General features: G+C 34.5%; 1 protein-coding gene and 1 long non-coding RNA gene across 2 annotated transcripts in view; one reads left to right on the forward strand and one right to left on the reverse strand.

The window, feature by feature from the left end:
- Positions 1-21,928, forward strand: part of unc-13 — a 307,874-nt gene that overhangs the window by 19,841 nt on the left and 266,105 nt on the right. The gene's annotated exons all lie outside the window — the stretch shown is intronic.
- Positions 18,443-21,913, reverse strand: LOC138137461 (uncharacterized). The gene is made up of 4 exons (XR_011161748.1): positions 19,930-21,913; positions 19,601-19,878; positions 19,291-19,547; positions 18,443-19,243 (listed from the first exon to the last, which is right to left on the reverse strand). It is a non-coding gene; the product is annotated as an uncharacterized lncRNA (long non-coding RNA).

The following is a 21,928-nucleotide window of genomic DNA, read 5'->3' on the forward strand; positions in this document are numbered from 1 at the left end:
TTTTGCCGATGGGCATGGCTCCAAATCTTGGAGGAGGATTGTTTGTCGTGTTGCAGTAAATCCGGGAATGCAAGAATATTCTCGAAAATTCTTCTATCATGATAGTTTTATGGGTTTTGATATATTCTTGTAAAGTACAGACGTCGGGTTGTCGCACCAGCAGTCTGAATTTCAACGCTAAATAATTTTAGTAAATTTGGCAAACACTCACCCGTTCGTTTCAAACTTTTCGAATTTATCAAGGCTTAATATTTCTGAAAATGTTTCGGTACTGGTTTTATCCATCCCGATGTTGTAACCTTGATCCAGAATCTCTTGAAGATTGATTGCCGGTCTGAATGGAGGATGGACTAGATACGACGATAGGCGGGACTTGTAGGTGGTGTCGATGAGTAGGGAGAAGAGATACCAGCTCGACAATAGAAACATCAACATCGCTCGTGTTTTGTAGAAGTTTAGCTTGATTTTGCACGGTTGCTCTACTAAAGTTTTCAAAAATGTCTGAAATCCTTCAAGAATTAGAATTTTACAATATCTCAAACACTATCTTCACCTTGAAGGTAGAGAACAAGCTCAGTTTAGGATTAGTCTTGTTAAATTTTGCCATATAGTAAAATAGGAGCGTCATTAACAAGATGGAAAGAACAAGTCCCACCCATATACCAGCAGGGAACGGTAGCAAAAGCATAAAAACTATAAAGGAAACAGGGGTTTGATAGTAAAACGTCGCGGCTATATATTCAATTCTGAAAGCTGCAGAAAACTGCACTTTACTAAACCGTTCCGGTGTTAGCGAAAGACCACCGATGGCAAAATCGTATCTACCCTCACCCAGCAAGTCGAATAATTTGGAATAGTTTTCTTCGATCTCGAACAGTTGATACGTAAAATTCATTTTCTCGCTCAAGATCTTGAGTATTTCAACTTCCACACCCAAGGGTGTTTCGCAAACTGTTTCCCCGTTTTGTTGAATGGTTTCTGAACAAAAAACGAAAGGGTAATAGGCGATATAAGCTACTCGCATCAAGTGGCCATAGAAGTTTTTGAATTCTCTTGGAAACAAGGCCCTTCGCGGCAGATTGACCTCACTGTTGTGAATATTTTTAAGAAATTTTAGCTTTCCACTATATTCGGCACAATAGAAACACAACCTGTGAACTTCTATGAAATGATTTCGGTTGAAACTTATCACGAGAGTGTTGCCGGCTCGGTCCAAGTGAGGCATGAACCAATATCTCTCCGAAAATGTGTGGAACGATAAGTTGCTCACCGTGAATATCACCACGTCGATTTCGAGGACGTTTCTTTTGTGATGAAGATAATTGACGAATTGTCTGGGATCTTGCAATAGTACAAAATGTAGTAATTTAGTTTCAGTAGGTCGCGTAAACGGTTTTGAATTGTGATTGTAGATCATTACGGGCACTGGATTGTCACTATCAAATATCTTGAGAGCCTCGTTGGCGAGGAGTTGAGAGTAGTTGTCAACGTGAAATATTATTTGGAAATTTTTATATTTGTGGAGAAGATTTTCAATAGTTTTGATTTCGTTGGTATAATTATCTATGTCACGTACTATTTGGAAATTGTGATATTTGTGGAGCTGATTATCAATAGTGTTTATTTCGTGGGTGTATTTTTTCAATTCTTGTAATTCTGTGAATGGTCTGGCTGAAATTAATGTCAATAGAGTAAAATGTATTACTCTTGAAGCCATGCTGTTGGTAACGATTTTGTTCCACAACTTGTCGACGTTATTATCAAGGATGACTATGTAAGAATGAAGACGATGTAGAAAGTGTGTTCGAAGAAGTTTGTAATGACTTATTTGCATTAAAAATGTTAAAAGGTAAAACGTGTAGTTTTTCTTTAAACGTTCTATCAATAAATCCATTATTCGGGTGAATAAGCAATAGAATACTTCATAATTGTTTGTTAGCTTGTTATGTGGAATATTGTCCTTAAGAAATTAAACAATGGAAAATTTGGACAAGAAATTTAACAACGTGGAAAGTAACAACAAAGAAATTATTTGATCAATTATTTTATTCAAGTTAATCACAACTAACACTTTTAATCTATATTTTGGATCAAACAACATACATGACAAACCACCAAAAGAAATAAGAAGAATAATAACAGGTGACAGTGATATTAGAATTGTTGTTTCTCCACGACTATTAAGGAATGAATGCATTCTTGTTGGATATTCAACGAAAGAATGATATCAGTTCCATACCCAGTGATAGAAAATACTAAAACTAAATTCAATTTTCAAAGATTGATTGTTTTTTCTTGGTATAGTCGTGGAGAAAGTATAGTCTTCAACTCGTGTATAATGGCTATTATTCATTCGGACAATTTCACCTCTCGCCCACGGCTCGTGTTGAAATTTTCATTCTCTTGAATAATAGGTATCATTATACGCTCGGTGAAGAATGTACTATTTTCTGGACTAGTGCTCATTGTTAATTTTTAATATAGACTGTTATCGCAGTCTTTTTATTTAAGCAAACTTGCTAATTTATTTTTGTTGAATTACCCATTTTGAACGTTATATCTTCTCGATTTACGATTTGACCAAATGTAGTAAATAATTTCCAGGAAGAAACACACAATACATAAACACATGGACCCCAAATACATTACAAACTCATCTGCGAAAGATTCAAAAGTTATGTTGTCGTTGTCCGCTAAAATTTCTTTAGAATAAATATACAACTTTCTTTCAAACAATGCCTTCTCCTTCCAGATGTTCATGAATCCTCCTGAAAAAATTATTTGCACAATTCATTTGTCTATGTATGAGTCAGTACCACTTATGGTGCGCTTAATTTTTTTATTGAAAGTATCAACAAACGGAAGTCCCATTTTAAAGGGCCAAGCATGAGGTGTTCCTTTAAACACCTCAACAGTCAAGTGGGCCGATTCTTTCGGCTTTTGTTTGTAACGGTCCAAGCAATATATTTTTGAGTGGATCAAGTTCTTCGAAACTTCACCAATCATGATCACCTTTTTGGTTTCCGTATAATGTACAATTTTACAAATACTACCCTCATGAATAATCGAGAATCTACTACAAATATTATTTTTATATTTTTGACGCGTTGTGATATAGTTGTGATATAGTTGTTTACCTGGTGATGAATAAATTTTCGGAGTCTATAAACGTGCTCATATAGCTCTTGGTTACTGTTTCGTCTACCATTATTTGGTACTTGTCATTGAGAAGATCTGTTAGTGTAGCTTGAGGTACAGGTGTGTGCATCATGAGAGCTGTTAATCGGGATTTCATAATAATGCCTACTATCATGGAAAAAAGCCACCAAGAAACAAACAAAATTGAAATCGTCCATTTTACTGGAGCCGGACGCTTCGGGTTAACTGGTTGCTCAAAATTAGATTGCTGAAGCATCTGAAAAAGATGTGTTGTGTGTTTGATTGGACCAACAGGATTGCTTACCGTCCAAATTTTTACAAACGAATAATTAGAATTTCTATTGGCCAATTTCAAAGTGAGAAATATAAAAAGTGCTAAACAAGACACCGTAATGTTGAAAGCAAGCTTCACACCAGAACTGATATAATGGAGAAAGAACATTCTTTTGAAGAATGACATTTTGTAAACAAAGCTGAAAGCTATATTTTCAAATTTGATTACGTCGGAGAAGTGTACTATTTTACGACGAGAATTGGTAACGGACATCCCTCCAATAGCTAAATCGTACGATCCCAAACGTATGTCGTCGAATAATTTGTCATACGAATTATTTGGAATTTCAAATAGAATAAAAGTAAAATTGAGAGCTTCACTTAATGTGACCAGCAGTTGGTATTCCGAACCCACTGCCTCGTCGCAAACAACCATTCCATTGGTCAGATGCTTTCTAGTGCAATAAACGTATGGAAAATAGTCGATGTAAGCAATTTTGAAAGTGTGACCATAAAAATTTTCAAAATTCTGCGGCAACAAATGTTTGCATTTAATCACAGATGTCTCAGGTCTAAATGTTTCCACAAGGGTTAGTCCGTTTCCAGTTCCACAATAGAAGCATATGACGTATACTTCAATTTTTTGGTTGTAATTGCAAATGACGACTTTCCCAGCTTTGTCCAGATTAGGAATGATGGAATAATTTTTGGCCAAAGCGTTGAATGTTGCAGGAAGCGTCACAAATATAATTACATCACTATAATGGATGTTACTGTTGTGAAGCAAATATTTTGAGAAATTGAAAGGATCAGCAAAGAGTACCACGTTGGTGCATTTTAGGCCGACTGGTCTTCTTATCCGCTGGTCGTAAGCGTCGTGGTTGAAAATTGTTGTTATCGTAGGATTAGATTTAAGTAAAGTGTTTGCTGTGTACTTGGTTGTGTTGTCCACATGCAGAATTAATTCGTGTTGTTGAAACTTGCGTGCAAGATTAATGGAAAAGTTGTGGTGCAGCAAGTAAGCAGGTGGGGTTTTTAATTTTATTTTTAATGTTGAAGAAGGTGCAATAATGATAATTGACAAAAATATGCATAATTTCGAAAACATGACCGTGTCACCGAAAGTATAAACGACAGCTTCACTGTTATGCGTGTTACTTTCTAATTGTTATTCGAGATAATGCATGAAAATTAATTAAATAAACATTTATTGAATACACTCCAATTATAATTTCGTTAGTAAATAGGTTTCTGTTTTCAACATATTCTAATTAATTATCTAATTGTAGTTTTGAATATGGGGAAACATCTATTAAATGTAGTGTTGAGGTAATAATTGTTATTGAACAATTAGCAAAAACACATAGGATCGGTTTGCTTGATTTTTTCTTAATCAAGATGATACACCTACCATGAAAAAACGTTTTTTCGCAGTCATTATTCTAATATGTCTATTTTTAACCTGTATGAGGTTGGAAAGTACGTCTAATATACTATTTCCTACGACCACATAAGAAAACTTGTGCGATATAATAGTTATCTTTATACAGCGTGAGTCGGGAGGAACGGTCGAAATTCCATGAGTGTATTTACACGTGAAAATGATTTTTTAAAAACTCATATGTTCTTATTCGATTTTCATTGTTTTCAAGTTAAAACGTGATAAAATTTTTTATCTAGCGTTCTACTTGCATTCAAAATTTCACTCGGAAAGCATTAATTCGACGAATTTGACATACTGCAGCCAAGAAAGGCATGAAGCAATTAAAAGAGCAACAAGCGTCCTTAGTAGACTAAGCAGAAAATGTTTAGAGGTCAACGGCGGTATTTTTGAACATTTAATAAAAAAACGCGCTTATCAAGACAACGCTAATGTTTGCAATTTTGTTTACTTGTTGTTACGCTACAACTTGAAAACAAATGAAAATCGGATCAGAACACAAGAGTTTCTTTAATATTATTTTCACGTGTAAATACACTCATGGAGTTTCGGCCGTTCCTCCCTACTTACCCTGTATAGCTGGCTATATAGGTTTAAAATACTCGTATTTTGATAGTTAAATAGAGAAAAGGACAGCTGGTGAATTAATTTCACAGAGTTGTTAATTTTATTTTTAACACAATTCAATTATAATTCTCTGAATATACAAGGTTGTGCTTTCTGTGTAGTGTCATTGTCTAGTAAAATTTCTGAACGTGCAAATTTGATTTGTAATTTTTCTACAAGACATCACAACAGCTGTTCGCATCAGGCTTCTTTGTTCATTTGTGACCAATGATAATAAATTAATTCAAGAAAAAAGCAGACAGTAGATACTAATACGCAGATTAAATATATCCCTAATTGACCCATGAAGGACTCAAAAGTTATATTTTTCTCCTGCTCCATTAAAATTTTTCTCGAATACGTGTATATTTTTTCCTCGAGCAGAACCTTTTCCGTCCAAACTTGTGTTAATCCTCCTGAAAAAGTAACTTGATGGAGATATTTTTTCAACAAGGAATAAATACCGCTCATGGTTTGTTTTATGTGTTTGTTGAACGAATCAACAAACGGAGCACCGATTTTCAAAGGCCACGCATGGGGTGTCATTCCGAAATTGTGCGTCGAGAAATGGATCAATTGTTTGAAAGGTTTTTTATAGTAATCGGAACAATATTTTTTCGAGTGTAACAAATGGCTTGAAATTTCGCCGATCAAGATACCTTTTTGCGTTTGCATGTAGCGAAAAGCTTCACAAATGTTATTCATTTGAACAATTGATGACCTAAAAGTATCACTTGTAGTTCTGGTGAATAGTAGTAGAGTATTACCTGGTAATAAATAGTTTTTCTTCGTCTATAAACATGTTCAAATAACCTTCAGTTATTGATCTTTCTATCACTATTTTATAATCGTCCTCTAGTAATTCTGTCAATGAGACTTGAGGTATAGGTGTATGTACCATCAGAGCTGTCACTCGGGATTTGAAGGTTATATTCACTATCATGACGAAAAACCACCAAGTTATCCATATAATAGAAATAGTCCATTTTACCGGAATTGGACGTTTCAATTTAATTGGTTGTTCAAAATTGACTTGCGAGAACGTCTAGAAAAGAAAATTTTGGCTTTGGATGGACTAGTAGAACCACTCACCAACCAAGTTGTAATTAATGATACATTAGAGTTTTTATCGTGGCATTTTAAAAGCAGAAATATTAAAAGTGTAAAAAAGCACGGCAATCCTGCCAAAGCTATTTTAAGTCCTCTACTGACATAAGTAAAAAATATCATTCTTTTGAAAAATGGTATTTTGTAAATGAAAGTGAAAGTTATTGTTTCAAAGTGGACTACGTCGCTGAATTGTGATATTTTGCGACGACGATTAGTAATGGATAAGCCTCCAATTGCAAAATCGAAAGATTCCGAAGCTATAGCGTCGATCAATCTATCATAGGAGCGATTTGGAGCTTCGATTAGCTCAAAAGTAAAATTCAGAGCTTCGCTCAAAGTTACCAGTAATTGGTATTCTGAACCGGTTGCGTCTTGACACAGCACCATCCCATCGATTATGTTCTTTTTAATGCAGTAAACATAAGGGTAATAGTCAATATAACCGACTTTGAAAGTGTGTCCATAGAAATTTTCGAAATTTTGCGGGAATAAATGTTTGCATTTAATCACAGATGTATCAGGTCTAAATGCTTCCACAAGAGTTAGCCCGTTTCCAGCTCCACAATACAAGCATATGACGTATACTTCAATTTTTTGGCTGTAATTGCAAATGATGACTTTCCCAGCTTTGTCCAGATTAGGAATGATGGAATAATTTTTGGCCAAAGCGTTGAATGTTGCAGGAAGCGTCACAAATATAATTATATCACTGTAATGGATGTTGCTGTTGTGAAGCAAATATTTTGAGAAATTGAAAGGGTCACTAAAGAGTACCACGTTGGTGCATTTTAGGCCCACAGGTCTTCTTATCCGCAGATCGTAAGCGTCGTGGTTAAAAATTGTTGTTATCGTAGGATTAGATTTAAGTAAAGTGTTTGCCGTGTACTTGGTTGTGTTGTCCACATGCAAAATTAAGTCGTGTTGTTGAAACTTGCGTGCAAGATTAATGGAAAAGTTGTGGTGCAGCAAGTAAGCAGGTGGTGTTTTTAATTTTATTTTTAATGTTGAAATAGGTGCAATAATGATAATTGACAAAAATATGCATAATTTCGAAAACATGACCGTGTCACCGAAAGTTTAAATTACGGCTTCACTATTATGCTTGTTAGTTTCTAATCGTTATTCGAAATATTCCAGGAAAATTCATTCAATAAACATTTATTGAATACACTTTAATTATTATTTCATCAGTAAATACCTTTCTGTTTTTACATATTCTAACTAATTATCTAATTGTAGTTTGGAACATGGGGAAACATTAACATTTAATGTAGTATTGACGTAATAACTGTTATTGAACAATTAGCAAAAACACATATTAGCCGTTCACGATTGTTTTAAATACGCAGCAGGCCAAAATATTTTTTGTTGGATTGGCATCAGGTCCTGTCATATGATGTTTCGCTTTTAAATATTCGTCTTGTTGTCAATTCCGTATTGATTTAGTGCAATTCAATTACTATGTATAACCTAAAATAGATTTATTATGTCAAATCACAATATTGCCAACTAAAATGTCAGATTTTCATACTCGTAGTTAGTTCGAATTTGAAACAATCGTGTATGCTGTATAGTGTATAGGATCGATTTGCTTGATTTTTTCTTAATCAAGATGATATACACGTACTATGAAAAAACATTTTCCTACGACCACACAAGAAAATTTGTGCGATATAATATCTCGCAGTTCATCTTTATACAGGGTGATGGGTGTATAACCTGAATTAGTTGGAACACATAATTATAGATCTCGTTAAGCTATACAAAAAAGCCGTATGGCATTTTGGGTTTTGACAACATTTTTTTTTTGTCTAAAATGCCGTGTTTGCGGACCACATTTTTGCAGGATAATTTTCTGATTGACCTTCATGAGCTGCCTGCCCGATTGACTGGTGCTTCTTATTAGGTATCATTTTCTTCATGATGACCTCCCCCTACTGTTAGATAATGCATTGGACAATATGCCATTAAATCGACGTCAAGAGCCCATTTCCATCCGGATGGAAATGGGCAATGGTGTCCGTCAATCGTGGTTGAGAGGTGCTGAAGCTTGTATCCGCGCCAACGGCGGTCATTTCGAACATTTGTTGTGACTGTACCCGCCATGGAGTGAGAGTGTGTGTACTCCAGCTAAGTTAGTAATTTGAATCAGTGGTTTCCAACAGTTCTTCCGTAAGGGTTTTCCCTTTTATCCCGTTAACCGTTTGTCGGAGAGCAAAATGCCATAAGACTTTTTAGTTGTATGTACACTACCTTCACCCAAAGTATTGCAGGTTATACACCACTCACTCTGTATAGCTGGCTGAATTCCTAAATTTATCGTAACGTTTGAAATATTTTGATAGTTATTACAGTGAACGGTGTAAAGAATTAATGAAATACTGTACATAACTCACTGGAAAGTGTTTTTCTAGCACTCATGTGATTGTCGCACTTGGGTCAACATTCACACTCGTGCGAAATGGTCACTTTTCATTATGGTTGTGTCAATTATTATTTTGGAAAATGCACATTTTTCTCGAACAGGAATTCTTTTCTCCGAAGATTTGACTTGCAGTCTAAGCTTTTCATTGGACGATCGTGGAGAGCTGAGATTTTGTCCCACTCTGCGTGAGTAGCAGCTTTTTTAAGCAAAAATGTTCACCAATTTGCAGAAAACCTACAACCTTCGGAGCACTATTAAATAGATTGAATCTATTGCGATATGCTTTTTAAATAGAAATGGAGTAAAGAACGGTTGTTGAATTAAGTTGACAAAGTTATTAACTTTATTTTCAGTATAATTCTCTGAATAAACAAGGTTGTGTTTTCTGTGTAGTGTCTAATTGTCTAATCGAATTTCTGAACATGCAAAATTGATTTGTAATTTTTCTATACGACATCGTAATAGCTGGAAACTTCAGGATTCTTTGTTCGTTTTTGACCAACGATTATAAATTATTTCAAGAAAAAAGCAGACTGTAGACACTGATATGCCGATTAAATATATTCCAAATTGACCCATGAAAGACTTAAAAGTTATATTTTTCTCCTGATCGATTAAAATTTTTCTGGAATACGTGTATATTTTTTCCTCGAGCAGTACCTTTTCCCTCCAAATTTGTAGTAATCCTCCTGAAAAAGTAAATTGATGGAGATATTTTTTCAACAAGGAGTAAATACCGCTCATGGTTTGTTTTATGTGTTTGTTGAACGAATCAACAAACGGAGCACCGATTTTCAAAGGCCACGCATGAGGTGTCATTCCGAAATTGTGCGTCGAGAAATTGATCAATTGTTTGAAAGGTTTTTTATAGTAATCGGAACAATATTTTTTCGTGTGCAACAAATGTCTTGAAATTTCGCCGACCAAGATACCTTTTTGTGCTTGCATGTAGCGAAAAGTTTCACAAATATTTTTCATTCGAATAACTGAAGACCTGCAAATGTCATTTGTAGTTCTGGTGAATAGTAGTAGAGCATATTACCTGGTAATAGGTAGTTTTTCTTCGTCTATAAACGTGTTCAAATAACCTTCAGTTGCCGATTTCTCTATCACTATTTTATAATCCTCCTCTAGTAATTCTGACAATGAGACATGAGGTATAGGTGTATGTATCATCAGAGCTGTCAGTCGAGATTTGAAGATTATATTCACTATCATGACGAAAAACCACCAAGTGATCCATATAATAGAAATAGTGCATTTTACCGGAACTGGACGTTTCAGTTTAATTGGTTGTTCAAAATTGACTTGCGTGAACGTCTGGAAAAGAAAATTTTGACTTTGGATGGACTTAGTATTACCACTCACCAAGAAAGTTTTAATTAACGATAAGTTGGGGTTTCTATCATGATATTTTAAAAGCAAAAATAGTGAAAGTGTAAAAAAGCTCCCCAATCCTGTCAAAGCAATTTTAACTCCTCTACTGACATAACTAAAAAATATAATCCTTTTCAAAAATGGCATTTCGTAAACGAACGTGAAACTTATGGTTTCAAATTTTATTACGTCGCTGAATTGTAACACTTTGCGACGAGCATTAGTAACAGATAAACCTCCAATTGCAAAATCATAAGATTCCGAAGCTATACCTTTGAACAATCTGTCATAGGAGCGATTTGGAGCTTCGATTAGCTCAAAAGTAAAATTCAGCTCTTCGCTCAAAGCCATCAGTAATCTGTATTCTGAACCTATTGCGTCTTGACACAACACCGTGCCATCGATTATGCCCTTTTTGGTGCAGTAAACGTAAGGGAAATAGTCAATGTAAGCGACTTTCAAAGTGTGTCCATAGAAGTTTTCGAAATCTTGTGGAAATAAATATTCGGCTCTTGGGACAACCTGCGAGTGTTCAAATTTTTGCAAGAATGTTAATCCACTGTTACTTCCGCAGTAGAAGCATATGTTGTAGATCTCTACATCATAGCCATAATTAACAACGATGACGTTTCCTGCTTTGTTCAGATTAGGAATAGTGGCATAATTTACCGCCAGTCTGTTAAATGTTGCAAGATTTGTCAAAAAAACAATTACATCGTGGACGTAGATGTTGGTGTTGTCATGCAAATATGTTGAAAATTGTAATGGGTTGGCAAAAATTACCATGTTGACGCATTTTTGACCCATTGGTCGTTTCAAAGGATAGGTGAATGTGTCGTGGTTAAATATTGTGACTAAGGTGGAATGGTACTTGAGGAATTGATTTGAAATATCTTTGGTGATGTTGTCTACATGAACAATTAAGTGATATTGTTTATATTTACTCAACAGACTGATCGAGAAGTTGTAATCTAGTAAAGGAGTTGGTGTTACATCAATTGTTAAGTTCAAAGCGGTAATCGGTGTGACGATGACAATTAACAAATGTACATATGTTTTCAAGAACATGGTCTATCCAATACTAATTTATTGTTGCTAACCATCATCTTTATTTGTTATTATCGGAGGTAATTTGATGATAACAATTTATTAAGGGTGTTTGTTGTCAAATTAAAATAGAAATTACTGTTGGTTGGGTTACTTAGTTTGATCAGAACTAATTGGAAATGCTAATAAAAATCAATAAAACAATTGTATTATTTCTTTCCCTATGTTAATTATTGAATCTAATTTAGCTCCATACTTTGTTTGTTTTACTTCCACGAGTGATAAACAATCTCAATCAGAAAACAGACTGCAGCAATTACCAACACCACTAGATGCATCACGAACTGCACAAGAAACGACTCAAACCGTACGCTTGACTGTTGTTAGTCTAAAAATTTTTGCGAAAATGTGAAATGTGAAATGCGAAAATGTGAAAACTTCTTCTCGAATACGACTTTCTCTTTCCAAATTTTTATCAGTCCTCCTCGAAAAAAAAAAATAACCGTGTGAATTTGATAATAGTTATTTAGTACGAGAGAGTAAGGCAAAAGCTTTCGTTCACGCGAATTGCGTGTTCGTCCACGAAGCGCAGTTGAGTGGACGATGCAATTCAATTGAACGAAAGCGGCCTTACTCTCGAGTGCTGTATTTAGTTTTGTTCGACACGTCCTTAGAAAGTGTAAAGTTTGTAACTTTGTATTCAAAATTCTAAATAAAATTAAAATAAATAAATAAATAAATAAATAAATCACATGTTCGGAGGGATTTGTTGCTATGGAAAAAAAAAGTACAAAACAAACAAAGTTCTGTAACGCAATAACGTGGTTGTGTGCACGTTGTGGAAATGTTCTTGATGATGTCCCGGAAGAAGCAAGTGCCGCGAGGTACCAAATGTTGCCTACAAAATCAAAAGTACGATACCAGAAAGAATTGGAAAAATTTACACAATCGCAGACCGAGAAACGAATTAAAAAAATAGACGAAAATGTTATGATGGCATTTTTTAAAAATATAGGAGCAACATCAGCGGGGTCGCGGTATTCAATGTTGAAGAGTACAGTTTGTATTTCAAACCGTTGACGTCTCCACGTAAGAAGTTTTTTTAATAAGCTATTAGTTGTTTTATTATAATAAATTCTACAAGTTCAGCAGTCTTACCTCCTTTTTGAAAAGAAAATGTAGAAACTATCAGCCGAAAAAAGCTGCAACTTTTTCAAAAAACGATGTTTGCAAGTTTTTATTGGACCAAGAGTGAATCCTTCAGAAAGTTGTATTAATGATGAGTATATTCGGTGGCTGTCGTTGTGATGAATTAATTATGAAATTAATGATGAATTGTTACAGTTATTCTTTTCAATAAGTATACAAATTCTTGTCATAAAATCGAATTTCAATTATACGTGAGCGAAACAGTGAGCGAAAGTGAAACCTTCACCCACTGGTAACTATCGATACAGACTCACTTTCTAGGAAGGTATTGAACAAATGATGTTTACCGGTTATGGCTCGTCTTATGAGTTTGCTGAACGTCTCGACGAATGGAGTGCCACTTTTGAAAGGCCACGCTTGGGGTAATAATTGGAAGTTTTGTGTCGAAATGTGAGTCAACGGTCCGATCGGTTGTTTGTAATATTCTGCACAAACTATCTTTGCGTGGAAGAAGTTTCGAGATATTTCACCAATGATGAAAGTTTTTTCGCTGTCGACGGATTGTACAACTTCACATATATTTTTCTTTTGAACAACAGTAGATCTGAAAATTATTTTTGAAACGCGTTGGAGTTATTTCTGGACGGTTGCACCTATTAATTAACATTATTTCCTCTTGGAGAAATATGCCCAAGAAATATGAGACACTGCATGATCCAACACTATTTTGTAATCATCGTTTAGTAGATCTGCCAGTGCGACATGGTGGGGTATAGGTGTGTGGGTCATACGAGCAACCATCCTTGATCTTATGTTTATATTTATGACAGTACAGAATAACCCCCAGCTTAGCACTATAAGGTAAACTGCCATTTTCGTATTCGGTGGAAATATATATTTTAGTTTGACCGATTATTCAACAGTAACTTCCATAAATGCCTTAAAAATATCAATAATTTCATATTGATATTTGTGATGTTGTTAGGCTTACCTTCAAAATTTTAATGTACGGCAACGAAGAATTCCCATTACAAAATCTTATTATTAAAAATGTCACCAGCGCTACGAAACCCGTCACTGTTATTATTGCTATCTGCACATCAGTTTTAAGCACATTGAGATAACCCGACGACAAAGAGAAAGGTCTTTGATTATTAAAAATGCAAGCGAGCTGTTCGAACATAATCACACTACTAAACGGAAAAAGTTTTTGTCGCCAACTGCTGACTGACAATCCTCCGACAGCAAAATCGTAATCTTCTAATATCAAACCGTTGAATAGAGTATCATAAGAACGATTCGGGGATTCGATTAGATCATAAGTAAAATTCAAGATGTAACTTAAAGTTGTCAGTAGGTCATACTCCAAACCAATGGCGTCTTCGCAAAGTACTACTCCCTTAGTAGTACTTTTTTTTGTGCAGTAAATGTATGGAAAATAATCAATGTAAGCAATTTTGAAACTGTGTCCGTTAAAGTCGTCAAACTTTCCAGGAGTGAAGTATTTCGATTGTCTTGTAAACTCCCAGCTTTCTAGTTTTTGCAAGAGCTTTATTCCGTTCGCGGTACCACAATAGAAACAGATAGTGTGGATTTGAATCGTTTGATAACGACAATGTTGCTAGATTTGCTCAGATTAGTCATCAGTTGATAGTTTTCTGTGATAATTTTAAACGATGGAGATGTTATAATAAAGATGATGATATCAAATGAATAAATGTTGTCGTGGGCTAAATACGTACACAAGCTTAAAGGATTATTTAAAAAGACCACGTTCAAGTATCTACGACCCACAGGCCTTGCCATGTCTGATGTGTCATGATTAAATATGGTCGTCAGGGTCGGGTAGACCAAGAGCCAATCGTTTGCTACGTACTGAGTTGCATTATCAACATGGATAATGATGTCGAATTCTGGGTAATTTGCCAAAAGATTGTCAAAAAAGACGAAAGATGTTTTGTCTTCCTGGGTCAATTTGAATTTTGTTAGGTTTGCCAGAAGTGATGGAGTGATCAATGTTAATGCCTAAAAATATGTTTGTGGGAACATTGTTGTCTCGCTACTTTGAAGAATGTCAGTCGAGGATATTACTTGTTTATTGATTAATTGAAGCTAATTACCAAATTTATTTACTTGTTTCTATTGCCATCGATAATGGATGCTTTTAGCTAATAGGAATAACACATTGAATGAGATTAATATAAAATATGGTATACTCTGTAAAAACAAAAAGTCTAAGTCTGTAAGATGTTCTTTATCTTACAGGTGGAGTTTTGAGCTACCTTAGACCATTGTTTTCGGTGACAGAAGTCAAATTTTAATCACAAGTGAGATAAAGTACTCACTAGTGAGTTAATATGACAGTTGCCATTTAACTTGACATAAATCACTCACAAGTGACTAAATTTGACAGCTGTCATTTTACTTGAATGAAACTGCATTTCTTGGATTTTTGCAATAGTTGCACCTGTAAGATAAAACGTCGTATATCACACGTGATCGAAATGCCATTATGAAACTCGTGAGAAGTGTCCCACTCGTGCGCAAGCGCACTCGACGGTCAAAATTCTCACTCTTGTATAATGATGCATTTCTATCACTTATAATATAATATACTATTATTTAGAATCTTCTCTTCTGTGTAGAGGGTGCATATCCTTTCTATTAAAACTTTCCTTTCACAAGTAATATATAATAATGGCAAAATTGTTCCGGAAAGACCTTCAGAAAATTTTCTGGACACTGCGTCATTTTTCTAGACTTCCCAACATCACCCCCGTTCGTAACACAGGTGCGGATTAGGTACACTTCTAGACGCATCTTGTTTATTCTTGGCGCGTTGCAATCTAATGATATCTTCACGACGAACATTAGCATCTTTGTCTAGATGCATCTTCTCTTCTCTTCGCTGTGTTACTATAGTAATTATAGTGATAAAATTCAACTGGTCGGCTGAAATGAAAGAGATATGTTTTCCAAGTTTTCGTTTTTATTATGTTTATAATACTAAAAGAATTTTGTATTGGTAGGTACTTACATCATTTGTTAATTTTTAATTTGATAGTACCAAAGATAATGGATTATTTGTAATTTACTTACTTCTATTGTAAAAAAAAGAAAAACACGTATTTTTGATAGAATATATTTTTTTTGAAAATCAGAAATTGTTAATTTTTCACTAAAAACTATTAATCACACTGCATAACGTAGTTTTGAATTTTTTATCTGCCAAGAATAAAATATGAGTTCCATAAAGAAACATGTTACGGAAAGTGTTATGAAAAATAAATATACGACAAAATGGAAAAGGAACGAATCAAAATGTAGCATGTTACTGTCTTCTGTGGTGCAAACTTTATTCGTACATCTATGAATTTTTTCCTTCAGTAGAACGTTTTGTTCCCAAATTTTTAAAAATCCACCTTAAAAATAAATCAGTACATGATTTTTTCAAAAGTATCTTTCGACGTACCATTTTTCATATTTTTTAAATGTGTGTCAAAGCTGCTCACGAAAGGGATTTGGGCTCTAAAAGGCCAAGCATGAAGAGCAAATGCAAAACGCTGAGTGGTAATGTCTGACAAACGTGCAATTATTATTTCTTTGTGGTCCTTACAGTACACTGTTGCATGGAATAAGTTAGCCACTTCGCCAGCTATTACAGCTTTATTTTTTGCACTGTATTGAAGAAAGTCACAAAAACCATTTTTCCATACACCTCTAGATCTGAAAACAGAGTTATATGATAGTTTGTGTGGATTTTTGAATCATTTACTTAGATATTAGCAATTGTTCTTCTTCCACAAAAACGTTAATGTCTTTTTTTGAATTATCCATGACTATTTCGTATCCATCGTCGACCAATTCTTGCAAAGTCACGTGCATTACAGGTTTGGATATCATTGAAGCTGCTAACTTTGATCTGTAAGTTGTGTTGATGACAATTGAGAAAATCCACCACGCCGAGAAGAAAACAAGAAACGTGGAACAGAATTTTTTCGGGATCAAACTTCGTAATTTGGCTGGTTGTTCAAAGCCAGTTCGTACAAAAGTCTGCAAAAAATGTGTCAAATCAAAGAATAATCTTGATGACTTAGGTACCATCAAAACTGTTCCGAAGGACGGTTTAGATTCTGTATCAATATATTTTAAAAATAGGAATAACAGCAGTGCTGAAAAAAAGATTGCAGCCGATGTGAAAGCGTTTAAGTTAAATTTGTAGTTTAGGTATGACAAAAGATTCATATAGAATGACTTTTTGTACGTGAACATAAGACTAATGTCGGCAAACCTAATGGGCTTGCTGTATTGTACAAACTTGCCACGCTCATTTGTTATCGTTAGTCCTCCAATACCGAAATCGAAATCTCCTAAAGCTATTCCGTTGAATACGTGTATGAATGTTTGATTTGGTACTTGGACGAGTTCATAAGTGAAATTTAAAATTTCACCTAATGTTCTCAATAATTCGTATTCTGAACCCTCAGCTTTTGAGCAAATGATTCTCCCTTTAATCGTAGTACTATTTGTGCAGTGGACGAATGGAAAATAATCCACGTAAGCAACTCGCATCAAATGTCCTTTAAAATCTCTGTAGCTCTCCGGCAACCAACTGTCCGATTTTTCCAATGTTTCTTCGTGTCTCAATGTTTTTAAGAAATTCAGCTTGCCACTGCTACTTCCGCAGTAGAAACAAATTGAATAGATTTTCATGTTGTGAGCGTGACTGACCAAAACTATCATTTTGGTTTGGAATAGTTCAGAAATGATCCAATACTGGGCAGAAAATGTTTTGAATCCTTTGGGTTCTGTCAGAAAAATTATGACTTCTTTGGAAGAGATGTTGCCAGTTTTGTTCATATATTTGAAGAAATCTAGTGGATTTTCAAATATCACGACGTGCAGATATTTCAAGCCGATAGATTTGGGAATTGTGTCACTGTTGTGCGTGTCTTTGTTGAATATTGTGGTTGGAGTAGAAACGAAGGAGAAAAAATTGTTTGTGATATGTTGAGTCACCTTATCAACATACAGCAACAAATGATACTCTTGATACTCCTGATACTCTTTCAATATCTGGACAAGTACGTTCATCTGATACGTGGGCTTCGTTTCTACGTTAAATTGTGTTAAATTTAGCGGACGTATGTGTGGAATAGTGACAATTAATAGGCAGAGACATGTTTTTAAAACCATTGTTGATGGATTACTGTCGGCGGTGTTAGTTTAGCATTGTCCTTGCTGTACGGAAGCTACTATGGATAATTGTTTGTTGAATTAATAAATAATTTACAGTTTGGAGAATTGAACAAAGTAATTTTTTAAGTGATATTCTTTTGTTTGGGTGTTATTGTTTACAGTTCTATCACTTTTGGCAATTTAGAGATGTCGACACAGGTCCTTGGTAGTTTTGATTTCTTCTGAAATCGTAGTTTTTTTATTGCTTTTCACATAATCTCTCAATTTTTTCTATAAGTTGACTGAATCTACGGTCTTGTTCTTCGTTCAAGCTTCTTTGTAATAAAATAATAAATAATAAAACGCTGTATTTGTATACCTTCCATTATGTTTTTTTCTCTTGTATTCGTAGCAACAGTGATAATAGGAGGAACACAGGGGAAAGGTACTCGAAGAAGTAATTTTACTTCTTTATAAAAAAAAAATAAATAGTAATGATAATGTTTTTATTTCCATCAAGCTTTTAGAAAAAATGTCAGAAATCACCATGTGCTAGAAATTTTCTGCAGATAAAATACCTCATTGCAATAAAAAAATTTATAAAACTAAATACATCAGATACAATTTTTGTATTATAAAACAAAAATGTTTATGTTTATGTTATTAATATAATATTTTTGAAATGTTAAACTAAAACGTATTTTATCTTAATGCGGTCGAAAATCGCACCTTTGTGTATCTCTATAGAAACGGTTGAAGTGGCTTTTTTATATTTAATAATTAAATTATCCCTATCAAAAACAATCTCTGAAAAAAGCGAAATAATGAAATTATTGCCCAATATTTAACCGGTGCCACTGTGGTGTAACACGAGTCGCCCATGTGCACAGATGGGAGATGTCAAAATCCAAAATAGCAAGGTGACTGTTCACCGTTAAAAAGTAAACTTTCTTTAGTAGACTTTACTAATATTATTGAACCTCCAAGTTATTAATAATACTGCAACAAGACAACTAGGAATTACTGGTGAAAATTGTCATTTTACTGTAAACTGCAGCTTGAAGATAAAATAGTAGTTATATCATTCAGAGTAGAAGGTCTTTTTGTGCTTCGCCCAGTTGCGACCTCGACTTCGTCTCGGTTTTCAATCTCTGAGCGTAGCACAAAAAGTCTCACTTCTACTTTTAATGATATAATCTACTATTATTTTATTTTATATAGAAGATTACACATTGGTCGGCTTATATTTTACGTACTATATTGAAGATATCTTGGATTTTTTGTCCGACAACTATAATAAATTATTTCTATGAAGAAACATACAATGCAAAATATGATCAAAACTATGTACATCATAAACAGCAACAGGAACGAATCAAAATCTATTACGGTGGTATCTCCTTTAAGAAATTTGCTCGAATAGACGTTTAGTTTGTATTCTAATAATAGGTTTTGTTCCCAAATCTTGAACAGCCCTCCTTAAAGAAAATGTCAGTGATATATTTTTTTTTGAAATTGGACGTACCTTCTATTATTGTCTCAATCTCGGTACTAAACCGTTTAACAAATGGGGCTCCACTTTTGAAGAGCCAACCATGAGCTGTAACACCAAATTTCTCTACTGTAACGTGGGCCAAATATTTAGCGATTCTTTTGTCATGATCTGGACAATGTACTTTAGCATGAAACAAATTTCTGCCTAGTTCACCAGCCATAATAGCCTTGTGTGTCTCAGTATAGTAAAGAAATTCGCAAACATTGTTCTTCCAAATGGTAGGAAATCTGCAACGAATGCTCGATGTTATCTGTGGATAGATTTGTGTTTGATTAATTACCTTGACAGTGGCAAATCTTCGACACCAAAGAACAGTTGTAAGTTGCTTTTTGAACCGTCCATGGCAATTTCGTAGCCGTCGTCGATCAAATCTTGTAAGCTCGTGTGCAGTACAGGTTTAGATACCATGAAAGCTGACAGTCTAGATTTGTAAACCGTATTTACTATCATGAAAAATATCCACCATGATGCAAAAATAAAGAAAATTGTCCACTTTAGCTTTTTCGAATTTAGCAATTTTAAATTGGTCGATTGTTCGCAGCTGCTTTGGAAAAACATCTACAAATTTTGGTTAAGATAAAAGTTAAAATTGGTCGGATTAATGGATACCATGAAAATTGTCAGAAACGACATCTTGGATTTGTTGCTGGCACATTTGATGAGTAGGAAAACCACAAGTGTTAATGTAAATGTTGTTGCACCCAGTAGCAAATTTAAATTGAAGCTGAACAATTGGTACGATAATACCCTCAGATAAAGAGGTTTTTCGTGCCTAAACATCACAGCAAGATTGTCAAATCTGATGACACCGCTGAATCGTAAGTTTTTGAAGCGATCCTTTGTCATCGATAGACCGCCGATGCCAAAATCGAAATTTTCTTGTTCCAATCCGTGTATTAGACAGTTGTAATTTTGGCTCGGGGCCTCGATCAATCGAAAGGTGAAATTTAAAACCTCACTCAAAGTAGACAGCAGATCGTATTCCGAACCTACAGCTTTCGTGCAAATTATTAATCCGTCAACTTTAGCTCTGTTAATGCAATAAATGTACGGAAAATAATCAATGTAGGCAACGTTCATTAAGTGACCTTTGAAATTTTCAAAATTATTTGGTAACAGATTACTTCTCCTTTTAAGAGTCTGTGCGAATTTTAGCGTTTGTAGCAATGTTAGTTGTCCACTTGTACTTCCACAGTAGTAGCAAATAGTGTAAATCTTGACCACGTGATTTCGATGAAGCATGTTAAGTACTATAGTTCTTCCAAATTTGTTTAAATTGGGAATCGCTTCGTGTTTGTCGCTTAGGATGTCAAATGAGTCGGGTTTAGTCACAAATATAATGACATCATTAGCGTAGATATTCCTTTTGGACGATAGATATTGTGAAAACATTAGTGGATTTTCAAAAATTACGAAATTAGCGCAATTCACATCAAGTGGTCTCCCTAAAGTAGATTTGTTGTAGATATCGTGGTTGAAAATTGTTGTGAAAAACAAACTCCTCGAGAGAAAATTGTTTGCCATGTGTCGAGTCACATTATCGACGTGAATGATTACGTGAAACTGTTGATATTCTTTCAAAAATTGAACGAAAAAGTTTGCATAAGTTGAAGGTTTGGTTTGCAATTGAAGTTTTGCTAGAATTTTATTAGGCGCAAACGCTACTATAGCTGTAATCAATATGTAAATGTGTCTTTCTGAGAACATAGTTACTACATTACTGGTATTTGACCTTAATTTGTGTTAGTTTATGTCTGAAAGTACCTAATTGATCTATAATTGTTTATTTCACTAATGTTGAATAGAATGAACTGTCAACGATCCATAAAATAATATCGTTGACATTAAATTAAAATTGTTTGGACTGAGCACACAACTGTCTAAATGAATATAGAGTGGTGGGCAAAAAACCACTATTTAATAAATTAAGAGATCGGTTCGTTTTGTGTGAGATCTATGTAACGGGTGTTCAAATACTAGCACTCTTGAACTTGGCTGTAGTTTGGAACATGCTTGTCCCTACGTCACATCCGAGTTACATCATTTAAAAATAAACTTACGAATATAAACGAAACGTTCGGCTACGGCCTTGGGCTAAAATTACGTCTTACAGTCTTACACCATAAAAGCCTCTTTACGCTCTTGATACATAAATAATTATTATTTGTTTTTATTTTTTAAACAATTGAAACAATGCATGTTTTGTGAATTTCATTTGAAGAAGATAGCAACATTTCTGCTTATCGATGGTGTGCGTGAAACGAGATACTGAGTAACTATTTTTGTCACTAACTAAGATTCTTGGGAGATTAGGGCTCGTTGGAATGAATTTAAGAACAGAAAGGAGAAGATTACCAGATTGCCAAAAAACATTGCTTTGTAAATGATAAATTTGATTGTTTTATACAGGGAAATTCACGAGTAATAACTAATAATGGGCCTAACAACGTCCCCACGCAACCAAATAAACATATTTCTCAAACCACTAGATACCAATAATTGATCTTTTTATTTTTTAATGAATCCAAGGTGCTTTTATTAAGACACTTTTCAGTTGTCGTTACGTGACATCTATCAAACCTAAAATGTATTTTGTGTTTAAATAAAA

Source organism: Tenebrio molitor, chromosome 8 (assembly GCF_963966145.1).
Source record: "Tenebrio molitor chromosome 8, icTenMoli1.1, whole genome shotgun sequence".
Classification (NCBI taxonomy): domain Eukaryota; kingdom Metazoa; phylum Arthropoda; class Insecta; order Coleoptera; family Tenebrionidae; genus Tenebrio; species Tenebrio molitor.